This window comes from Podarcis erhardii, assembly GCF_964252035.2.
Source record: "Podarcis erhardii genome assembly, chromosome: 5".
NCBI classification, from domain to species: Eukaryota; Metazoa; Chordata; class Lepidosauria; order Squamata; family Lacertidae; genus Podarcis; species Podarcis erhardii.
Genome location: NC_138509.1, coordinates 16,306,712 through 16,330,499, shown reverse-complemented (window position 1 = coordinate 16,330,499; position 23,788 = coordinate 16,306,712). Strand labels below are relative to the sequence as shown.

General features: G+C 42.7%; 2 long non-coding RNA genes across 2 annotated transcripts in view; one reads left to right on the top strand and one right to left on the bottom strand.

The window, feature by feature from the left end:
* The window catches only part of LOC309343194, a 244,646-nt gene extending 231,570 nt beyond the window's left edge, over positions 1–13,076 (bottom strand). The window contains exon 1 of the long non-coding RNA XR_014157171.1: positions 13,014–13,076. This is a non-coding gene — a long non-coding RNA (uncharacterized lncRNA). The remainder of the gene's footprint in view (positions 1–13,013) is intronic.
* Positions 875–12,725, top strand: LOC309343202. Its single transcript, XR_014157179.1, has 3 exons — positions 875–959; positions 9,625–9,735; positions 12,299–12,725. It is a non-coding gene; the product is annotated as an uncharacterized lncRNA (long non-coding RNA).
* Positions 13,077–23,788: the final 10,712 nt, after the last annotated feature.

The following is a 23,788-nucleotide window of genomic DNA, read 5'->3' as shown; positions in this document are numbered from 1 at the left end:
TCCATTTGGGGGCTAACTAAACCCGGGCCGCAGTAGTGGCGTACATAAATAACCTTTCTTGACACCTGGGAATTTCCATCTGAATTATCCCCAACAGTTTTTTTGGAAAAGCACTTTTAAACTTTCTTTTTAAATTTCACTATGAATTAATTCCCAATACTCTTTTACCCTTTAACAGGTCCACCACATATGAAAGAATGTTCCCTCAACCTCCTTGCATCTCCAGTACTTATCTGATTTTATACATCTTAGCAAGTCTGCTCGGAGTTAAATACCATCTGTAAATCATTTTCAAGTAGTTCTCCTTCAAAGAATAACACCAAAGCTCAGTATTACAAGTTGGGTGGGGTATAAGTAATATATTATTATTATTATTATTATTATTATTATTATTATTATTATTATTACTGACAAAAATGTCAGGATCTGGAGAAAGCTGGTAATACGGACAATGAAACTGTTGTTCTTTGAGAACTACCAAATGTTCTCGTTGACATCAAATGCTTACTTGCTTTGGAAAAAGTTGACTTTTTTTTTTATTCTGCCAAAGCATTTTGTAAGAGATGGGTGAGACTGAATTCTATTGTAATTTACAAACGTGCGAGGCTCAGTTATATTTATCTGCATAGACCATGTTTAATTTATGTAATCATTGCAAGCTTTAAGAAAAAAGCACCCCTTTGTATTTTGTTATAAGAACATAAGAAGAGCCCTTCAAAAGTCTACTGAGTCCAGCATCTTGTTGCCAACAATGGCCAAGCAGATGCCTCCAAGGAACCCTCAAGCAGAACCTTGTTACCATTCCTCTCCCATTGCTACCATGCTAGTCACTGAACCTAAAGGTTCCATTTGGCGTTATCATTCTCTCTGCATGCATAGCTCAGAAGCAAGCGTCAATGTCTCTGTAGCCAAAAGCCACAAGAGAGAGAGGTATAAACAGGCTTAAGGGAACCCTAAAGGTAGGAGAACCTCCCCCCAAAAAAAAATCCAATGAGAACTGAGCATTCTCACTAGGTATGGAACATTGAGTCAGCTGAAGATTTTTATTTTATTTTGTAAGGGTAGTCCTCCAAGTCTATAGAAGTTAAATGTTGGTGGAAAGGATTTGGGATGGATCTACTATGAAACTAATGAAGCTTAAGCTTCAGGGCCCCTAAACACAGAGGGACCCCAGAGGCAATTTTAGCCCACGTTGCTTTTTTTAAAATGGGTCTATTCTAACACGCACAGCTTCGGAAATTCGTGAAAGCCAGGGAATCCAGAGTAAATTACAACAGAGCCTGGGAAGCACAGAAGAGCTTTCATTAAAGCACAGTGGAGTGGCATGATGGGGGGAGCACTCAGGCAGTGGTTTTTGGAGTGGAAACAGGGACCTTATAAGTCCATACGAGTGTTCCTACATTCAGCTGTGAAATGTTGGAGGGCACACATTCAGCAGAAATTTTCTCTTCAAGCACTTGCTAAGCCTCGATGTGAAAAGCTGGTCAGAAGCTACTCAAAAAGACACCCACATACCAGAGTGTTGCAAGCGCAGAAAGGCCAGAGGTAAAGTATTTTCCCATCCTGCACAGGAATGATAATATCCCAGGCACAGGGAGAGAATGAGCTCTTGGCCTTAATCTCCTCAATGGAGCTTTCTGTGGCTTTGCTCGAAGCACTGGAGGGAGAATGAATCTGGATGAGGGGATATTGGCGACTGAAAGGCTCTGCTCAGTCAAAAGCTGAACAAACCCTCGCCTTGTCTGTTGTTCAACATTTCTGCTACGGCTGTCAGCAGCAGCCCTCTGAGCTGGGGCAGTTTTGACTTCTTTATTTTGGCTTTCAGTTCCTGGATTGGGTTTGTAGTGGTTGCTTTTGCAGGGGGGGGGGGTGTCCTGGAATGTTATCCTGCCCTACGTAACGTGTGACCCATGAAGACAATTGCAACCCACCATCCGCATTTTGTGACCTGCCAGGTGACTGAAAACCTCAGACCATTACATAAGAAGGCTGGGTGATATCACGTTTTCAACATCACAATGCATTGCGTGTCAAGACCCCACAGCCACCCCCTTGTTGGAAATAACTCACACAAGGACACGGATATTAGCTTTATGTTATTGGGCAAATTTTGGCCACAACTTTATTGAAATTACAGAATGTGAGCGGTATTGACTTAGGCATTGATGATGATGATGATAATGATGATGATGATGATGATGATGAAGAAGAAGAAGAAGAAGAAGAAGAAGAGGAGTTTGGATTTGATATCCTGCTTTATCACTACCCGAAGGAGTCTCAAAGCGGCTAACATTCTCCTTTCCCTTCCTCCCCCACAACAAACACTCTGCGGGGTGAGTGGGGCTGAGAGACTTCAGAGAAGTGTGACTAGCCCAAGGTCACCCAGCAGCTGCATGTGGAGGAGCGGAGACGCGAACCTGGTTCCCCAGATTGAACCTGACTGTATCTGACTCTTGCCCATTGTGCAGGAAGTCCAGTAAGGGTAAGCCCTATCGATGCGAACCAACTCAAGCTCCCCCTGGTGTTCCCGTCGGGGTCGTGTCAAGGCCCTAGCCCCCAGCTGGGCTTCAGACTAGATCAACACCCCCGGATTCCTTTAACGGAATACCCTTAAGCATGGAGGAGAAGGTGATGGCCACACCTCCCCTCCCCCACACAAGGTCAAACAATGCCTAACCGCAACCCTAACAAAGTTGTGACGATTGCTACGAAGTAGGCGAAAACCAAGTGGCCAAGTGGAAAAATTCCTACCAGGCCCCTTGGACAACCAAGGAGACCAACCGAAGTCCATAGCAAGGCCATTGCCTAACCTGCAAAATAGGAGGGAGGCCGAGTGATTGAGGAAGCGAACCAAAGAGGAAGTCCTCTGGCTCGCTCCTCCATTTAAACGGCCCCAGCAGGTTGGCTGGCCGGGCTCTGATGTGACCAGGATCCCCCACCCCCAGTGGGGAGTGGGTGGCCACGCGGTCCACCGCAACTCCTCCCCACTGGGAAGTGGAGCGGATTTACTGGCTAAACATTGCAATATAGTAATACATTGTGATGGTGAAAAGGAAGGCGCATTGGCACCGGCCCCAGGGTGAAACCGACACCGCTCCCACTGTCGCCAGTGTCCAGCACAGGGAGGGAAAAGGCAAACCACCCACTGAGCCAGAGAAGGAAGGTATGGGACCGGCCAGCCAGCCAGCCCCACCCACGATATCCCACCAGGTGAAAACACCTTTCGATACATCGCCCACCAGGTGAAAACACCTATCGATACATCGCCCAGGCCTATTAAATACAACTGCCTGTTCTTACAATCCCAATGCAACCTGGGATTATTTATTTTATCTACAATGAATCCAATTTGTCTAATTCTGGGCTTTTGTAATCCAGAAACAAGAGAGGACTGTTAAGTTGTGGGTGAACATATCAGGCGACACAGTGATTCTTCAAACAGCTCATTTATTCACAGGCCCAGAACAGAACTGGGCTGAAGGGTTCACCCAACCTGCTTATATAGAGCTCAACTACAAAGCAACAGTAACAACTTTCTGTAACTATCCAATCACTGAAGGTTGCTTTCAGTTCCTTATTTGCATATGTGGACCTGAGTGAAAACTATCTACAGTATCCCCCTACTGGCCCAGGGTGAGAACTTCAGTATATAACAAGGACAGACAGTGAACCCACCAGAGGAGACTTCAAGCTGCACAAAAGCCATTTTTTTTTATTTATCTGGGGCTCTCTTAGTCCACTCTTCATTAAAACAAATCCCTGAGTGGAGAACAGCATCAAAACAACACATGGTGCATCATCGTTATAATAGGAAAGCAATTTTAAATCTCAGAAAATCTAAATCAAGTCGCAAAATAAAAAACAAAACAAAAATAAGTAACTAAAATATACGTCCGGGTAGGCTTGCTGAAACAAAATAAGTTTTCAGTGGGCTTCACTATATTGAGGCTGCCTTTCTAATGTCAGGGAGTTCCACAGCACAGGTACTCCTGCCACACAATACTCTCTCCCCATAAGGAGCAAGAAAAGAACTTGAAGAATGTGCTGGAGAATAGTAAGGGCTTAAAATGTTTGCAGCCTGAGCCACTGGTTGGTCTTCAACAGGAGAGCTGGTTTGGGGGGAACCAGAGTTGCTCACTACAGATATATACTTTGCTCTGCTTTATACTTTGAAGACCAACTTAGAGGAAAGGTGAATTGCCAAGCCAAATTATGTCCACTAACCGATAAAGAACATATTTCATACGGTACTGGTCTGTATGTTGTTGTTGTTTAGTCGTTTAGTCGTGTCCGACTCTTCGTAAGCCCATGGACCAGAGCACGCCAGGCACTTCTGTCTTCCACTGCCTCCCGCAATTTGGTCAGACTCATGTTTGTAGCTTCGAGAACACTGTCCAACCATCTCATCCTCTGTCGTCCCCTTCTCCTTGTGCCCTCCATCTTTCCCAACATCAGGGTCTTTTCCAGGGAGTCTTCTCTTCTCATGAGGTGGCCAAAGTATTGGAGCCTCAGCTTCATGATCTGTCCTTCCAGTGAGCACTCAGGGCTGATTTCCTTCAGAATGCATAGGTTTGATCTTCCTGCAGTCCATGGGACTCTCAAGAGTCTCCTCCAGCACCATAATTCAGAAGCATCAATTCTTCTGCGATCAGCCTTCTTTATGGTCCAGCTCTCACTTCCATACATCACTACTGGGAAAACCATAGCTTTTACTATAAGGACCTTTGTTGGCAAGGTGATGTCTCTACTGGTCTGTATATTGGAAGTCTAATAACATTTTAACACCTTTGATCACATCCTGTGCTAAAACGTCATTAAAACTGCGACTATTGGCCCTAACAGAGCCCAGCCCTTTCCATGTGAGTTCGCTAAGCCAGCCAACTCTGTCTTTCGCCCTCCTTGTTTGTCATCCTTCCTAATTAAGGCTGCTTCACAGTGGCTCCAAAATGCACAGAATCCCTTCTCAAAAGGCTTTTATTTTTAATCCTCCATGACAAGCCTTATATCATGTTTGATAGAGAACTGGGGGTGCGTCGGAGAGAGAAATGAATATGCCCTGTGACTAGAGGAGAGGAGAGGCAGGGTTTGTTGTAAAGGCCTTTAAGCTATCTGTCTAGAAATACAGCTTGTTGATGTGAGCTATTGATTTCCCCCACCTCACCCCAATTCACATAATTCATCTCTTGGCTTCAAAGTTATATAAGCAGCAGGAAAGAGAGGTACTATCCCAAGATGTACATATATCAGCTCACATATACATTTGTTGCATGCTCCTTATCCCAAGCAGCAATAATGAGGTATTTTTGCAAATAGGGGCATAAGGAATATGCAGCTGTTTTGGGTGCACAACAGTCTCTTGAAGAGCCGCAATCAGCAGCGGAGGAAGACTCTTGGGCACCTGGGGCAGCGTGCCCAGGAGTGGGGCGAACAGCCCATAGGGGCACGGTGCACAGCGCCATAGGGATAGAACAGGGCACTCGGCATCCCGTGCCATCCTTATGGGCGCCGCAGTGCTCCCTGTCCCTAAGGACGCCATGGCGTGCCCTGTGCCGTGCTCCTCCACATGCAGCTGCTGAGTGACCTTGGGCCAGTCACACTTCTCTGGAGTCTCTCAGCCTCACTCACCTCACAGAGTGTTTGTTGTGGGGGAGGAAGGGAAAGGAGATTGTTAGCCACTTTGAGACTCCTGAAGGGGAGTGAAAGGCGGGATATCAAATCCAAACTATAATAATAATAATAATAATAATAATAATAATAATAATAATAATAATAATAATGGAATAACACTTCCCTATTTTCATTGGAGAAATGTTGGTTATGTCTGTCAGTTTGCATTTCTTAGTAAAGACAGTATTTTTCTGATGTGTAAAGATCTTTCCTATTCTACTTAGTTCAAGACTGTTCTGGAAGCTTCTCTGTGTGAAAGAAACAAGCAGAAGGTCCGTGATGTTTGGGTTATTCCTTCAGAGAAGCTGAGTACAGCTGGTCGAAACTGGTTCTGTTATCTCTTCTGTCAAAGTCATGCTGACTATAATAAGTGGCCAGAAGGAGCCCAGGTTTCCCCTTCTCTTTCTATCTCTCTTTAGTTCTGGTGTGGGGTTCTGTACACAGTACGCAGTACGTAGTGTTAAGGCTTAGTCTTATTATAAGTTTGTAAGTTTAACGTTAAGTCTGCTGCAACTGGATTTCTTATCCAGTGTCAATCCTGAATGTATTGGATTTGTGACTATTATGCTCATTTGCCTTCAGTAGCAATAAAGTTCTGTTGGATGAAGTGCCTCTGGTCTATTTGGGGGGGAATCCTGCAACGTGTTTAAGTTTCACTCTGCTAACTATACATTGGAATCTGCTCTGGATCGATATTGAGTAGAATTTCAATGACAATGTCAAACCAGTTTCATAGGTTTGTGAATCACAACATAAAACTGCAAAACTTGGGGTGTGGGGCAGGGTGAATGGGAGTTTGCACACCACAAGCAATGATAGCTCTCTCATACTGCCTTCAGTGTCCTAATAATAATAATAACAACAATAACAACAACAACAACAACAACAGCAACAGCAACAGCAACAGCAACAATCCAGGATGTACCAGTGAATGCTGACAGCCATCTAAATGGGATTGTCAGCTTTCACTTGCAAATCTTTGAAAAATGGGGAAACACATTTCTATTCTCAAGCATTCAAAAAATTCATCTGGGATCGTCAGGATTCATATGTGAATGTCGACAGTGACCACATTCTGGACATTCCCTGTAATATAAATATATGTGGGATTGACTGAAAACCCAAATTCAGAAAGAGCTGCTAACTTATAGTGAATAAATAAATCTCCCTGTAGGTTTGTAATGATCTCTTCTCCCACTGAAATACGGCTCCTTCTTCAATTTACAGCGGAGGATGTGAAGGGTGGAAAGTGGCTAATCAGTGGAGAGAATAATCAATTCTAGTAAATTATAGGGAACAGCTGTAAGAGATTTATAGAGAGAGTGTTTCAGAGTAACACACATATACCATCCTTCTGATATTGAGAATCTATGTGTCATCCATGTACAAATAAAGATAAATATATCCCCAGGTAGTTGACATTTTGTTGCAGTAGAGGGGAAAAACTCATCCAGTAATTTAAGCACTTGCTTCACAGAAGTGATTTATGAACCTGAATGGTCTGATTGGAGGTACACAGCTTGAGTCTTAATAGAACCCCATTTTGAGAGTTCATACATTCTTAAGAAAAGAAAACCCAGGATGCACAAGGCATTTTATGTTACCCAACTATACTTTAAAGCATCCGACGTCTCCCACCAGGGAATCCTATGAGAACTTGAATATGTTTTTATTATCCTCTTATTTTTTAACATTTATTTAATCGGGGTTTTTTTCTGCCACAAGCACTGACAGTGATTTGCAATAAGTTAATCCTACAGTTTCAACACTTTAAAATAACTTTGAGAAACATCAAATTACAGCTAGTGGTTGCAATCAAGCATTAACTCTGGCAACATTATGCTGATAAGTAGATAAATTTGACCAGTGTTGCATATGACCATGTATCAAAGTGACCAGGGTAGGTGCCAGGGGTTTCTCAGTTATCTGACATCTAAGCACAAAGCAAAATCCCATGGTTAAGTCATGGCCCCACAATCCCAAGTTTGCACGTTGTATTGGAGTACATCATTGTGAAAAGGGTGAGTTCCATGCTAGAAATTGTTAGAAAAGAGATCAAAACTAAAATCGCCAAAATCCCAGCTTTTTATACAAATCTACAGTGCAACACACAATACTGTGTACAGTTTGTTTGTTTGTTTGCTTGCTTGCTTCATAAAATTTATACACTGCTTAATTGTAAACAAACAAACCTCAAAGCTGTTCACAAAAATACAAAGCAAGATTTACAATTACAACAATAATTTTAAAAGTACAACAATAATTTAAAACTATACTCAGAGTCGAGAGTGGATTTCATGCTCTTTATTCTGCTCATAGTGGTGTGGAGGAATGGAAGTTCCCCCACAATATCTGCTTTATATACATTATATACACAATGGGCTGCACGTGATTGGCTAATTCCAGGATTCTCCTGTAGGCCAATCAGGTTGTGGATTCACTTCTACTTGGAGCTGAATTGGGTGGCTCCTGCGGACCAATCATACTGCTGCATTGTTCTAGGACCAATCAGACTGCTGCATTCTGAATCCTATTGTTCTAGGACCAATCAGACTGCTGCATTTTGGATCTTATTGTTCTCAGTATATAACACATACAAAAACTTAAAATACTACTACAAGTTAAAATTCACATGAGCATCAAGTTCTGGCCATTGCACCTCATAAAGGATATTGCAGAGCTATAGAAGATGCAGAAAAAGGAACCAAAATGATCAAGGGACTCAAGCAACACCCATACAGGGAACAGTCACAATGTCTGGGACTTTTTACTTTAGAAAAAATATGGGTAAGGGAGAGACGTAATAGGAGTGTAGAAAACGATGCGTAGGTTGGTGAAAGTGAATACCAGTTTTCTTCTGAATACCAGTTGCTTGGGAATGCAAGCGAGAGAATACTAGCTGGGACTTTAGGGAATTGGAGTCTTCCACATTTGTAGGGTACCACATTGGAAACCCCTGCTGCATAGGATTGGAGCCTCTGGCAAAGAGGTTCCCAATTCAAGCCCTAGAACCCCTGACAGCTTCAATGAAAACACTAGTTTGGAATTTGTCAGAAAAGTCCCCAAATCATGTTGGCTCATAGCTCAGATTCTGATATAAGAGAATGCAGTGAGCCTGTAGTGAAAGATATATAGAAGGAAATATTTCCCACTGCCAGCAAATTAATTTTTTCCTGTCGGGAAAAGCAGTATTTCTGCACAAGATTTTTTCATTTATACTTTCTTTTGCGGTAGCCGAACTATTCTGACAGAACTTCCCCAAGCAGCACGATTTATAACATCTAGAATCTCTTCCAGGAAACATGAGACAAGGCCTCACTTAATTCTAAATAAAAGGTCTTTTGGTGATGATGCTGTTAAGGGGAAGTAAGTTATAAATGTAGCTACACTTTGACAGTAAACTTATATTCATTTCAGAAGATCAGAAGTTATGAGCTCAGTTACAAGATGAGCTGCAGGGCTATAAAAAAAAAGCTAGAAGTGATTGCTCATGCTGACACAGTATTTGAGCTGTTGAAAATGTGTATATTTGAGAATTTCAGAGAGAAAAGAATTTCCGTGAGTCATGAAATTTCCTCATAATGATTTTAAATAAAGAAAGTAACATGGGGAATACTTGTGTATATTTAGATACACTGGATTCGAAAGATTTGTATGTTGCGTTTGTGAGGAAGTTGTAAAATACAAGTTATTCGTTCAAAACATGGTCTGTTTGAGCAGCAGAAATGTTAATAGATTTGGGGGCGTGAGTGGGGATTTGGGGCAAAAATCTTATAGAGACATGTGAGTATGTAAATGTGAGCCATGTCAATAGATGATGTTTTTGATGCGTGGCTGAATTGGCTGTTCACTTCTTAGTTTAAACCAAGCTTTCCCACAGAAGTGTGAATCGTCACAGAAGATGCTTCAAAGCACCATTACATGAATATGTTATTTCCCCCCTCATGTACCACATAGGGCTCATCTACATGTCGTCGTCATCATCATTATCAGGGATTTTTTTCAGACAGAACTCTCCAGAACTCAGTTCCGGCACCTCTCAGGTGAGTGCCATTGCCATAATTCACGGTGAGTTCCGGCACCTTTCTTTCTAGAAAAATTGCACTATTATTGTAAATATTATTGTAAAAATATGTACAATATCTTTGGCAAAGGGTTTTTAAGGGGATAACAGAAAGCACTGACCGAAAGTCCAGAGGTAGCATTATTATCAACTTACAATGGAGTGGAAGGTTCGCAGGCTGTGAAGGACTTGCTCACAAATTTATTGACAGCTGCACGAATTACTATAGCTAGGAAGTAGAAGGGGCAAGCAGAATATAAAATGGAAGAATGGAACAAAGAGGTATGGTATATAGCTATTAATGATAAATTAACATGTGCCATTAAGGTAAAATGGGGAATATGCAGGAGAAATGATTTTGAGGAGATATGGAGGGTGTTTGCAGAATTTGTACTGTTAAAACGGAAAGGGGTCAAACCATCGCAAGAGGTGTTGAAATTTTGGGAGATTGGTTACAATGGAATGGTCTCAGTGGTGGGGTGCACATTTTTATTCTTATTTATTTATGATTATTACTTTGTCAAAAATAAATAATAAAATTTATTAAATAATAAAAATAATAAAATGCATTTCAAAAAAAAAAAATCGCACTGATGATGATGATGATGATAGTTATTGCTATCCAGCTTTAGATGTTTAAGGGGGGACTCTTAAAATGGCTTACAACCTACATTAAACCATCAAACAAAACAATCCAGAGTAAAACAAAAGTCAAGCAGATGTTCAAAGCAACAGAATTTATAGGAAACTAAAATATTATCTTCAAGATTTCAAAATAAACATGACTAAAGGAAGCCACGTTTAAAACAGCGAGAGAAGAAAATATTAACATAAGCCTGCAACATATCTGCTGCTGTTAATCCTGCCAATGGCAGTTCATGGCGGCCGACTGTGGAAGCTCAGGCTTGTTCACCTGGGTCTGCACTAAGAGATGGTCTCTGGCCTCCTCAGCAGCCTCAGATTTTGTAGTTGGAGTAAATCAGAGCCCCTTCAGGCCAGGCGGAAAAAGGGCTTCCAGGGCTTCCACCCACAGGGGTGCCATCGGGGTGGGGTGAGGGCTCGAGGGCTCCCAACAAATTTCAAGAAGGGGGCAGATCCCCTCAATATTCCATGGTCTTCAGCAGACCCCGACAGGCCTCCCTGCAGCTGCGACAGGCCTTGTGGCCTCCTTCTGCCGCGTGACATCACATGTGCACATGGTGCGGGCAATGTCACGCATGTACTGGGCTCCCCCAAAGTTGGGTGGCACTAGGCATCTCTGCCCATTGAAGATGGTCCACTTCCACATGTCCCTCGGAAAACCTGCTCTTTACTGCTGAATCGGAGCAAACGTCAAGCGGGTTCTCTGCAGATTGAAGTTTGCTCTGATTAAGTGGTAAAAAGGCAGGTATTCCCTGGGGAAACACGGAACAAGTGGGAAACCACTCGGACCTGTGCTTTGTGGGCGCGGGACAATCAGAAGTGTGAACAAGCCCGATATAGCTTTGCTAGATCTTCTGCAATCCCACACGGCAAAATTTCACCTATAACTAATGGGACAGACTAATGAAATTTAAAAGCTGCAATATTTGTCAACTGATTTATTTATTTATAGATTTCTATTCCTTCCTTCGCCAAAATGATCCCAGGGCAGTTTTCAAAAAGGTAATAGAAAGCAAAATGCATCAGTAAAAACATCAGAAAGTATTCTCATAAATAACATAGTAAAGGTAAGGGGACCCCTGACCATTAGGTCCAGTCGTGGCCGACTCTGGGGTTGCAGTGCTCATCTCACTTTATTGGCCGAGGGAGCCGGCGTACAGCTTCTGGGTCATGTGGCCAGCATGAATAAGCCGCTTCTGGTGAACCAGAGCAGCGCACAGAAACGCCGTTTACCTTCCCTATTTATCTACTTGCACTTTGATGTGCTTTCGAACTGCTAGGTTGGCAGGAGCAGGGACTGAGCAACGGGAGCTCACCCCGTCACAGGGATTCGAACCGCCGACCTTCTTATCGGCAAGTCCTAGGCTCTGTGGTTTAACCCACAGCGCCACCCACGTCCCTTCATAAATAACATAGCAGTGTCCTAAAAATGACTTAAGCACCTGTTGCGATGCCTCATTACAAGATGGCAGTTTCAACCCATTTTCGGTTTTAAAAAATCTCAAGCAGCATGATTAAGATCCTGGAGAGGCATCGACAGGTAGATCTGTCCCCTTATTTTTTTAACTGCTTTCTAATTATTGGACCACTTCGCCTCCACATGGGCACATTTATAGAGCTAGTACAACGGTGGAAAAAAATATCCCTCTTGCAATCTGAGCCAAATTTTGTCTTGTACTGTTTTCCATCTAAATGGACGAATGAGAAGGCAGCTTCACACATCCATAATAAGATAGTGACAGAGTACTGGCAAGAAGGGAGAGCCATGAGACAGTCTGAATAAGCAACAGTTATTATTACAGTCTGAGTAATGGGACAGACTAATGAAATTTAAAAGCTGCAATATTTGTCAACTGTTCACTTTACTTTGGAGCTACAAGAACAACTGTATCATTAAAGTGAGAATCGTTCAATATTCTTCCACAGCACGGTCTGGAAATTCTGAAGAGCTCCTGTTCATTGTAATATGCTTTCTGAATAAGAACAAGCTGGATTGTGCCCCAAATGGATTGACAAAAAATGGACTATGGATTCTCCTAATGTCCCTATTTTCCAGGGACAGTCCCAAATTTACAGAAGCCATCCCAGTTTATGAATTGATCCCAGAATGTTCCGCTTTTCCTTAGGAAGTCCCTATTTTCATCAGAGAAATGTTGGAGGGTATAGAGTTATGCAACCCATGAGCCAAGGAAATAACTAACTATGCAACCTTTAGAAGACATCTGAAGGCAGCCTTTAACATTCCCCATAAACAGAAACAAGTGTGCTAGATTTGTGGACAACAATTCTTCACCACCCTTTGTCCCTGTTTTATTGCCTTTGGGTTCAGTTCCTAAACAGCTTGTTTTTACCAAGGAAGGACTCAGCTAAAAGGTAAAGGTAAAGGGACCCCGACCATTAGGTCCAGTCGTGACCGATTCTGGGGTTGCAGCACTCATCTCGCTTTATTGGCCAAGGGAGCCAGCATACAGCTTCCGGGTCATGTGGCCAGCATGACCAAGCCGCTTCTGGCGAACCAGAGCAGCGCACGGAAACGCCATTTACCTTCCCACCAGAGCAGTACCTATTTATCTACTTGCACTTTGACGTGCTTTCGAACTGCTAGGTTGGCAGGAGCAGGGACCGAGCAATGGGAGCTCACCCCGTTGCAGGGATTCGAACCTCCGACCTTCTGATCGGCAAGTCCTAGGCTCTGTGGTTTAACTCACAGTGCCACTCACGTCCCTTAGGACTCAGCTATACAGCTGCAAATAAAACATTTTAAGTGTGTTTTAAGTGCATTATACAAATGTGACACAAGATGGCAGTAGTGAGCTTATGGCAAATTCAATATATTTTTCCAAAATGCTTTTTAAAAAAGCATTTTCATGGCATTTTTTATATGTGTCTAGCTTCCACCTAAGCTGTCCCTTTTGCAACTTGAATCAACATCATTCACCACTGCTCTGGTGAAGAAGGCCCAGCAGAGAATTTATTTCCTCAGACTTTTAAAGAAGAACAATCTGAGTGAGAGACTGCTGGTGTCCTTCTACCGAGGCTCCATAGAGAGCATTCTCACATACTGTATTTGTGCCTGGTTCTCCAGCTGTACAGCTAGGAAGAGGAAGGTGCTCCAGAAGGTCATAACCACAGCCCAAAGGATTATTGGTCATCCCCTCCCATCTTTGGAAGAACTGTACGGTTCCCGTTGTCTTAGGAAAGCAAACAATATCCTGCAGGATGCATCTCACCCGGGACACAGTCTGTTTGTACTACTGCCTTCTGGCAGGAGATACAGAAACATCAAGTCAAGGACAAATAGACTGAAAAATAGTTTCTATCCAAGAGCTGTGGCCTTCTTAAATGCAGTAACTCGATAGTGTGACCTGGGAGTTTGATGGGTGTGGGTGTGGGTGTGGCTGGAATGTGGTTTGTTTGGTTGTTGTTGTTGTTTTGCTTTTGTTGTTTTTAAGGGATGGCATCCAATTTCGTTGCACTTGTGCAATGTTGCACTTGTGTAATGACAATAAAGAATCTATCTATCTATCTTTTGGATCTGGAAACCCAAATGCCAGCTTAAAACTTCTTCTTTTTCCCCACTGCACTCTTCAAATCCCTTGCCTTATTGAACTTGTAAGACTGAACTTTGGTGTTATTCTTTGAAGGAGAACTACTTGAAAATGATTTGCAGATGGTATTTAACTCCGAGCAGACTTGCTAAGATGTACAAGACTGAATCAGATAAGTGTTGGAGATGTAATGAGGTCTAGGGTATGTTTTTTCATATGTGGTGGACCTGTAAAAGGGTAAAAGAGTATTGGGAAATGATCCATAATGAATTGGGGGGGGGGGAATGTTTAAAAGCATATTTCCCAAAAAAACCCAAAGTCCTTTTTGTTGGGGATAATTCAGACGGAAATTCCCAGGTGTCAAAAATGGTTATTTACAGCAGCCCATGTTTCGTTAGCCCCAAAATGGAAAGCAAGTGAGGTCCCAACCAAAGAAGAATGGCAACTTAAACTGATGGTATATGCGCAGCTTGCGGATCTAACTTATAGAATAAGAGAACAAGAAGAACATTGGTTTAAAGAAGATTGGAAAATGTTTATTGAATATATGGGGAAAATTATGTACACTTGAAAACGTTGGCAACATTAAAATAAATTCAACAGTGTAAATAAGCTTTGATGGAAGTAAGAATGGAATACTGAATGGTTTAGTTTATGTAAAATATGCAGGGATTTATGACATGCAAAATGAAGCATGGAAAGAGAAGAAGGGAAATCATTGGTATTTTAAGGTTGTCTAAGTGAATGTTCTAAATTGTAAAACAAAAAAATTTATTATACAGTGGTACCTTGGGTTACGGGACGCGGGTGGTGCTGTGGGTAAAACCTCAGCGCCTAGGACTTGCCGATCGCATGGTTGGCGGTTCGAATCCCCACGGTGGGGTGAGTTCCCGTCGTTCGGTCCCAGCTCCTGCCCACCTAGCAGTTCGAAAGCACCCCTAAGTGCAAGTAGATAAATAGGTACCGCTTTATAGTGGGAAGGTAAACGGCGTTTCCGTGTGCTGCTCTGGTGCCGGTTTGCCAGAGCAGCTTCGTCACGCTGGCCACGTGACCCGGAAGTGTCTGCGGACAGCGCTGGCTCCTGGCCTATAGAGTGAGATGAGCGCACAACCCTAGAGTCTGTCAAGACTGGCCCGTACGGGCAGGGGTACCTTTACCTTTACCTCGGGTTACATATGCTTCAGGTTACAGACTCTGCTAACCCAGAAATATTACCTCGGGTTAAGAACTTTGCTTCAGGATAAGAACAGAAATTGCACTGCAGCAGCATAGCAGCAGGAGGAGAAGGCCCTATTAGCTAAAGTGGTGCTTCAGGTTAAGAACAGTTTCAGGTTAAGAACAGACCTCCGGAACGAATTAAGTTCTTAACCCGAGGTACCACTGTATATATAAACTTTGGTGGTCTGGTAACAACGAGGCAGTTGAGTGAAGCATTTAATTGGCTAAATTTGCAAGGCACTTTGAAAACAAATCTTTGAAAGGCCAGGCAGCCGGCCTGAAGCAGGGCGGGAAGAGGGAGCAAGAGGAAGAGGACGTCAGCATTTGTTACAGAGAAACCTCATTTGAGGAGCAAAGGTGAGCCAAGCCAGGCTCACCCTCCAGCAGCAGAAACTGCACCAGTCCTTGTTTGCCGGTCGGAGCGCAGCCTGGCGTCTTCTACTTGTCATCTGTGCTTCGGTTATATTAATAAATATTTCTGCGATGATGGGTCACAATTGGTTTCACTGAGGAAAGCTTCCAACACTCCTTGGCTTGTTCCCCTGGGGACCGGGATTTGTCTTTCGTTAAACAGCACTCGGTGCAAGTGAAATAACAGCGGGCCTGACCTCATGGCACAGGGCAAGATAATCCAAATAAACTCGGGTCGGCCTGCCAGGCATCAATATTTTGATTCGTGAAGCTGGCCTAACGAGAACGCTGATCTTGGTGAAAATCAGCGCTCGGGCACGACTTCCCTGAATCAATCCCAACCCCAGTATTTGTGTTGGACAGCTGTGACAAAGAAAGCAGTCATGGAGATGGATGAGATTCAGGCACAGGGCCCAAAAGCAACATTCTGTTTGGTAGCTTGCCACGTCACAACTAGGAGGTCCAACCCAGTCAGTTTGACGGGGCAAGGGGATAGCTAAAAAGAAACTATTTTGCCACTATCTGAGATCGAGGAAACATTCTTTTTTTCTTTTTCTTTTTTTGGAAGGAGTAAATCAGTGGCCAGGAGACCTGATGGTTTATTTGTTGCAACAAAGGCTTCTTTTCTTTTCTTTTAATTTTTATTTATACTTTTCAAGTTTCACTCATTTTATACATTTCACTCATTTTATTTTATTTTTAAATAGTTTTTATGGGGTTTTTAAAATATATACATCCTTTATGAAATATCTCTCTAACAATTTTACAATTTTTCCTGCCCCCCTCCCCTGGACTTCCCTCATACTTCCACTTTGTTTTACTTTCAGTTTATTCATCCTGCGTATTATTTCCCCAATTAATTCCTAATACATTTACATCATATATATATATGCACACACACACACATTTGTGAATGACATTTCACTCATTTTACATTCATTTTGACATTCCAAAACGTGACCTGCTCCCCCCTCTTTCTGCGGCTCCTTAAATGTATTTTAAGTATCTTCTGTATTTCCGAATTAACTTAATTTGCTCATTTATTCATCTTCTTTAAATATATACTCTTATGAAACCACAGGTTATTACAATAATCCTGCCAATGTTTTTATCTGTTTACAATTTATCTGTAAATATTCAACAAACCATCGAGGAAGCATTCTGACCTGGAAACATACCATAAACTCAGGCTATCTTGGTCTAGAGTGGTGGTTTTCAAACAGATACCTAGAACTAACTTAGTTGGTCTTTAAGGTGCTACTGGAAGGAATTGGTTTTCAAACACTTTCCTTGTTATTTCATTTGCCACAGTATCCATGTATGTTGCAGAGAATTATGAACCATATAATACAGAGGGTCTTTTCAGTGGTGGCTCCCCTTTCAGTGGAATGCTCTCCCTAGAGAGGCCTGCCTAGTATCTACAGTTTCATCCTTTTGCCACAAGGCACAAGCTTTTCCATTTAGCCCAAGCTTTTTAACATCTTTTCGTGATTTAAAGCTGCTATTGTTATTCTGGAGTGCAATCCTAATCATGTCCAGTAATCGTATTCCTTTGCATTGTCATTCGTTTTATTTTATTTTATTTGGATGTGAAACCTTCAGGCCACAGAAAAAAGTGTTAAAGCAGATTGGATTTTAGAGCTTCATTCTCAGATTGGAGGTGGTGTTGTCTTTTGAAATCTTAGCAAATGATTTAAAACTTTTTCTTTTCCTGGTTATGTTTCAGAAAATAAAAGCCATTCCCAGCCCCTAATTTATCACCCATGCAAGGCTGACATTAATTGCATTCTGTTATTACAAGCTGGGGTCATGTGTGTATTTCATAATAAAGTGTGTTATCTCTTTTTTTATAGATATATCTATGCAGGCTAAACAACATCAAGAAACCTAAGGCCAAAGCCCAGTCAGTTAGAAAGAATAACAGGGGAGGCAATGGGTGGAAGCAATTTATTAAAGAACCCAGTGTTTTCCTTCTAAGATTATACCAGGATGTTGTATTTAATTGAATTTATTAGTAGCATTTGTACCCCACCCTTTAGCCTAAAAAGGCTCTCTGAATTGTAAGTCAGTGTACCTCCACCATTCTGTTCAGTCTGCTGCAATCTCTGCCATTTTGCGTTGTTCTAAAATCTATTTATTTTATGACAAATCTGGGTTGCCTGGCTCCTAGGATTCTAACCCCTCTGTCAAGTGGGACACACAGCATTCAGATGTTAGTTCAAAGGCAGAAATCTGCTCTCTACCATGGTTTCCAGGGAGCGTTGCAACTGTATTTGGTCTGTTGAAGTACTTGTAGCCAATGGCTTTGCCTCGGGCAATACCATCTTGATCATGAGTATTCAGAACAAGAATTTCCCCCTTAATTAAAAGTGTACCTAAGACAAATGTGCCAAGCAACAGCAATGGGGGGGGGGGGCAGGAGAGAGAACACTAAATGACCTCAGAAAGAAAAGAGTCCGGAGTCACCGAGTATGCATTTAGTTTATTACCTTGTCCCCACAAAATATTTTGAGCACAATTCTCCAGGAAGCTCCATCTGACTAAATGGGAGCACTGTCCTAGTCGTTTCAATGGGATTTGCTCAAGCAAATCTCCTGAAGCATTATCTCCATTAATAGAGGCTTTGACCAAATAAAGAATTTTAATTGATCACCTGACTTTTAACGAAGTCATTAATTTGTTGCCTATAATCAGATCCTCAGATGCATGACTTTTAAAGATTGGGGCGCAAGAACCTGCAATAATTTAATCACCAATGGAAGAAAAAGCCATTTTTAACATTTACTTTTTCACTGCTTGCTAGGCTAACACCCCAGACCTCAGCCTAGCAGATACAGCCGTGCCTTGATTTGCATTGATTAAACTCCCCACAATTAACCCCACTCACCTACAATCATTATCCCACTTCCCTGGGAGTAAGCCCCACTGGACTGTGCTACGAGTACAGATCAGGCAACCTTTGTCCGTTTTCGTTCATGCTTCCGATACCAAAGTGGCCTATGCAGTTGTCCCATGTAAGGTTATCATCCCCAACTCTGGCACTGAAATCTCCCAGCAGGAATAGGTGTTCCCAGGCTCAGAACCTCCTGGCAGTTTCCTGGTTCCCTCTTCCCCACTAATTCAAGGTATTTGGACCTGAGTGCCTTACAGTATGTCAGGGAGCCGACGAGAAGAACAGGTCATTCACAGATCAGAGAAAGAAGGTGAAACACTAGACTAACTTTGAGTTAGTCTCTTTATTAACGAAAGCAGGACAAAGAATGAACGGTGACTTCTAGAGGCTGCTCCTGTCTTGATGAAACAGTTGTATGGACTGGCTAGTAGCTCCCCCTTCACTCCCTAACCCTCTGTGTCAGGCCCCTCACTCTGTCACCCTCTCTGTGTCTGCCTGGCTCTCTGCTCGGCAACGTGCAGAGACTAGGGCCCCACGGGACATGACATCTTTCTGCAGGGCCTGCAAGACAGAGCTGTTCCACCAGGCCTTTGGCCAGGGCACAGCCTGACTCCCTCCTTTGGCAATCTTCACAGAACTCTAGCCCAATGGTTGCCATTAATTTGATTTGAATTAATTTTATAATGAAATGATTTTAGAATGTTGTATTATTTTATTGTTGTTAGCCACCCTGAGCCTGGCTTCAGCTGGGGAGGGCGGGATATAAATTAATAATAATAATAATAATAATAATAATAATAATAATAATAATAAATGCCTCGTTCTGGAAGTGGTTGGAGCTTGCAAGCTGTCAGCAGAGAAGCCATCAGAGTGGCTTTGTGATAGAACAGTCAAGTCTGACTCATGTCCCTGCCTTGTGCTGGGGCACCTGCCTCTCCCTTCCTCTCCATCATCCTTCTAGCTCCCAGCCTCCAGTACTTTCCAGTTCTTCCATTCCTCTGGGGTATGGCCAGTTTCCCACCACCAGGAACCCAAATCCAAATCCTCTGTGCTTTCCCTGTGCCTTTCTCATCTAGTCAGTCCCTGACACAGTAGAGAAGTCGTTCCTATTGCGTGTTGAGGTCCCCAGGCCACCCCAAATAACTCACACATCACACAGATTTTTTTGTTTAAGGTTTTTGGCATAATTTTGGACACAACTTTATTAAAATACAAAAATGTGAGTGGTTGCTTAGGCATTGGTTGCGACTATCTGCCCCCCAGTGGGGGACAGACTGACATTTCACAAGCCTGTGAAAGTCAGAAAAGGGGAATACATTTGGGGGTAGCGACGGAGCAGGGAACCTGCCCTCAGCCTTCCCCAAATGCAACCAGGGGCTCTTGCGTGGCCCTAGCCCCTTGACAGGGTTCAGACAAAAGCAGTAGTGAGCCCCTGTATTCCTTTAACGGAATCCCTTGCAGCAGCAGCATTAGAGGGGCAGGCACAGCCAATCCATGCCCCTCAACCAACCAAACCATAAACCAATGCCTAACCTCAACCTTACAAGTTGTGACGGTTTGCTACACAGTAGGCAAAAACCAAATGGCCCCAGCCAATCAGCCAAATGGACAAAATTCCTACCGGGCCCCTGCCCCAAGAGCAGATGACCCCATGACAGGCATAGCAAGGTCAAAGCGAACAACCCCTAAATATAGGGAGGGGGGACAGGCAATCTGATGCACGGAGTGAAAAGAGGAAGCTCTATGCCTCGTGCAGGGAATTTTAACATTTCTGGCTGTCAATCAACAAATGGCAACATTAACTTCTTCCCAACAACAAGGGAAGCCCAATCACAACAGTGGCCAATGATCAATTAGCCCACCCCACAACTTTGGAGTGTCCTGTCAGCCCCCCCCCCCCGCAACACGTGCTCTCCATGAAGGAGAACATGCCTTGTCATGGATCAAAGCCTCTTCTAACTCGAGTCGTGGTACTGAGTTCTCAGACGCTGTCCTATGACTCTCACTCACTCAGATCCTTGTTTGTACACTTTCCAATGCGTCTCGTCTCTTAATGAGAGAGTCTCGTTTCAGTGTTTTCAGTAAACTTCCTGCCTTTCTGAGAAGTCAATGCAGTTCATCAGCAAAAACTCTAATGAGATGGTACACAGCACCACGCTCATGTTCACTGTATAATAATTTACATTAAGTCTTCCTGCTAAATACATATTGTTCCCATCAGCGAACAAACAGCTTATCCAAACGTCCAGATAATTTGAACAACATGTTACGGTTGTGGCATAATGCGACAAAGCAGGCAGTCACAGATGAGTGAGCAATATGCCAATAAAATGGAAAGAAATAAATTAGTATCATGGTAACACATGTGTATTCACAATTAATAAATTCCACTCCATCAGCCCATGATTTAATTATGCATTATGTATAGAGGTACCATGAATTATTCATGAATCCTGTTAACTAAATTGTTATTTGCAAGGCATGTGATTTACATTAAACATATTTACATTAAATTCTCAAAGTGGAGGCAAGAAAAACCTCTTGGCAATTTTTTTATATATATAAAAAAAAAGTTGGGGGGGGTTGTTGTTTAAAAAACACACATGATAAAGATGAGAAATTGTATCTTATGAATTAGAAAACAACATCTCCATCTACAGAAAACTAAAATGAGGCACACACTTCAGTCTATTCCGACTCATATACAGGCTCTCTTTCAGTGGCATGCAGTGATATTTTTTTTAATGTCAGTGACATCACACATGTGACATCACAAACATGGCGTCACGAACATGATGTCATCATGAGTGTGAGCATCGTGCCTCCCTCCCTAACCTGGACAGAAGTTTCCTGGGCTTTGGGAAGGAGGCACCCGGGGAACATTTAGGGGACTAGCCTAGTCCCCCTAGTGATCTTGTTCATTGACCGCTTGTCAATGTTTGGGCTGTTTGGGCTGCTCATCTGGGGTCAGCAGAGCCTTTTAAACTAAGGCACAATGGTGGGGTTCTGTTGCCATTTTAAATGCACCCAGTCCTCTGGTCACTACACCCCCCACATAGTGACTCCACAGATGGCAGGGCCAGTGTTGATATTGGAAGTCTCATAAGCTCACCTGGTGTTTAACACAAGTTTGATCTAAAGAACCTTTTGGAACATTTTGTAGAAAACTAGTCTTTGGTTACTACAGCTCATTAATAATAATAATAATCCCATCTGACTGGGTTAGTTGAGGAAACAGTGCTTTGTAGGGAATAGAGTAGTTGCTTTGGAAGTTGATAATCAGGCATCTGCACAACATGGCCAGCCCAACGAAGTTAATGTTGAAGAATCATTGCTCCGACACTTAAAAATGGAAAGCATAATGCTGGTGGTCAACAAAAGAGGTTTAAAGACTCTCTCAAGGCAAATCTTTAAAAATGTAGTATGGACACCAACAACTGGGAAACACTGGCCTGCGAGCACTCCAATGGGAGAACAGCCTTTGTCATGGGCTTTGAAGATGCTCAAACTCAGGACGAAATGGAGAAACGTGCTAAGAGGAAGGCACGCTTGGCAAACCCTCACCGTGATCAACTCCTGCCCGGAAACCTATGTCCCCTCTGTGGAAGGATGTATGGATCCGTAACTGGCCTCCACAGACACTTACGGACTCACTGTTAAGACCATGTTCATGGGAGACAATCTTACTCGGCTACGAGTGATCGCCAAAGAAGAAGAAGAAAAAGCTTTGTGGAGATCAACCATTCAGTCCAAGCATTCTTAGATAAATTGAGGGACAATTGCTGAAAGGTGGTGAAGATACAGCACTTGGGGAACAATCTGAACAGAAAATTTATATCCCAACATTTCCCCTTGATGTAGTATTGATGGTCTGGAAACCTAAGAATAGTATAACTGCCTTTAGCAGATTTTTTTAATGACCATTATAATTTTCATATTTGGATACTCCTGCCCTGGTTAGGTTAATGCTATTTGCCTGCAATCATAGAATTGTGGAGTTGGAATGGGGACCCAAGGGGTCTTCTAGCCCATGCCTTGAAAAAGCATTGTTTTTTAATTGCTGTTATTATTTATTGAATTTCTATACCGCCCTTCATCCAAAGGTCACAGGGCAATTTACAATATCAAGTGTGTGCTCTGCTAACTGGCAAACCAGAGCAGTGCTCGGAAACGCCATTTACCTTCCCGCCGGAGCGGTACCTATTTATCTACTTGCACTTTGATGTGCTTTTGAACTGCTAGGTTGGCAGGAGCAGGGACCAAGCAACAGGAGCTCACCCTGTCGCGGGGATTCGAACCACCAACCTTCTGATCAGCAAGTCCTAGGCTCTGTGGTTTGACCCACAGCACCACCCACGTCCCTCTTCTATGGTGGTAAGAGGGTGCAAAAAAGAGGAAGCCCTCATAATATATTATATTATATTATATTATATTATATTATATTATATTATATTATATTTATATTTTAGATTTTAGATTTGAGCATGTAAAGCAAGTCTCCATGACATCACTAATCTACAGTCATTTCTAAACAGTTTTAGACAATTTGTATTTTAGTTCACTGATGAAAAAATGGTCTTTTTCTGGACCTGCTCATAAAAAAGTTGCCAGATTAATCTTTACAGCCCTGATCCCAGTTTGGATGCACGACATCTTGGGCTTCTTGGGATGCCTTGAAGCACAAGAGCAAGGTGTCTCAGCCAATTAAAGCAGAGGAAAGAGAGGACGAAGCATGACAGCTTCCTAGCTGGTCCTGGACCGCAAGCATTCTGCCTGATTTAGAAAACCATTATAATAAAAAGGTTGGTTGATGTTCCTCAACTGGCTTGGTTTCATGAAATATTCAGATGCAGCCATTGAAAGGGACAATGACTCTGGTAAAAAGACATAGCATTAATACTGCACTCTGTTGCATTTGGGTCGCTGGCTTGGCTATTTGTGTTCTCAGGAGCCCATTTCCTCAGAAACATCATCACAAAGGCGGACAATTCCAACAAGAAAAACGGGAAGCACCTAAAGAAAGCAGCAGGGCTGCAGAAGGAGCTTGTAGGGTGAGGAAGGGAATGTATAAGAAATGGAAGAAAGGAGAAATCACGAAGGTATTGAGGAGATGCTCATCCAATCTATTAAGTTGTGAGTGGACATAGCAGACAACACAGAGATTTCTCCAAGTGGCTCTTTATTGTAAGCTGGAACTGAACTGAACTGCTCAGCCAGCCTGCTTTTATAGGCAGCCGGCTGTCAACATGGTAACAACAACAACCTAGGGTTTCCCGCCTAAATTAACTTACGTGGACCTGAGTGAAAACTATATACACAATACCCCTGGTGGCCAGTGTGAGAACT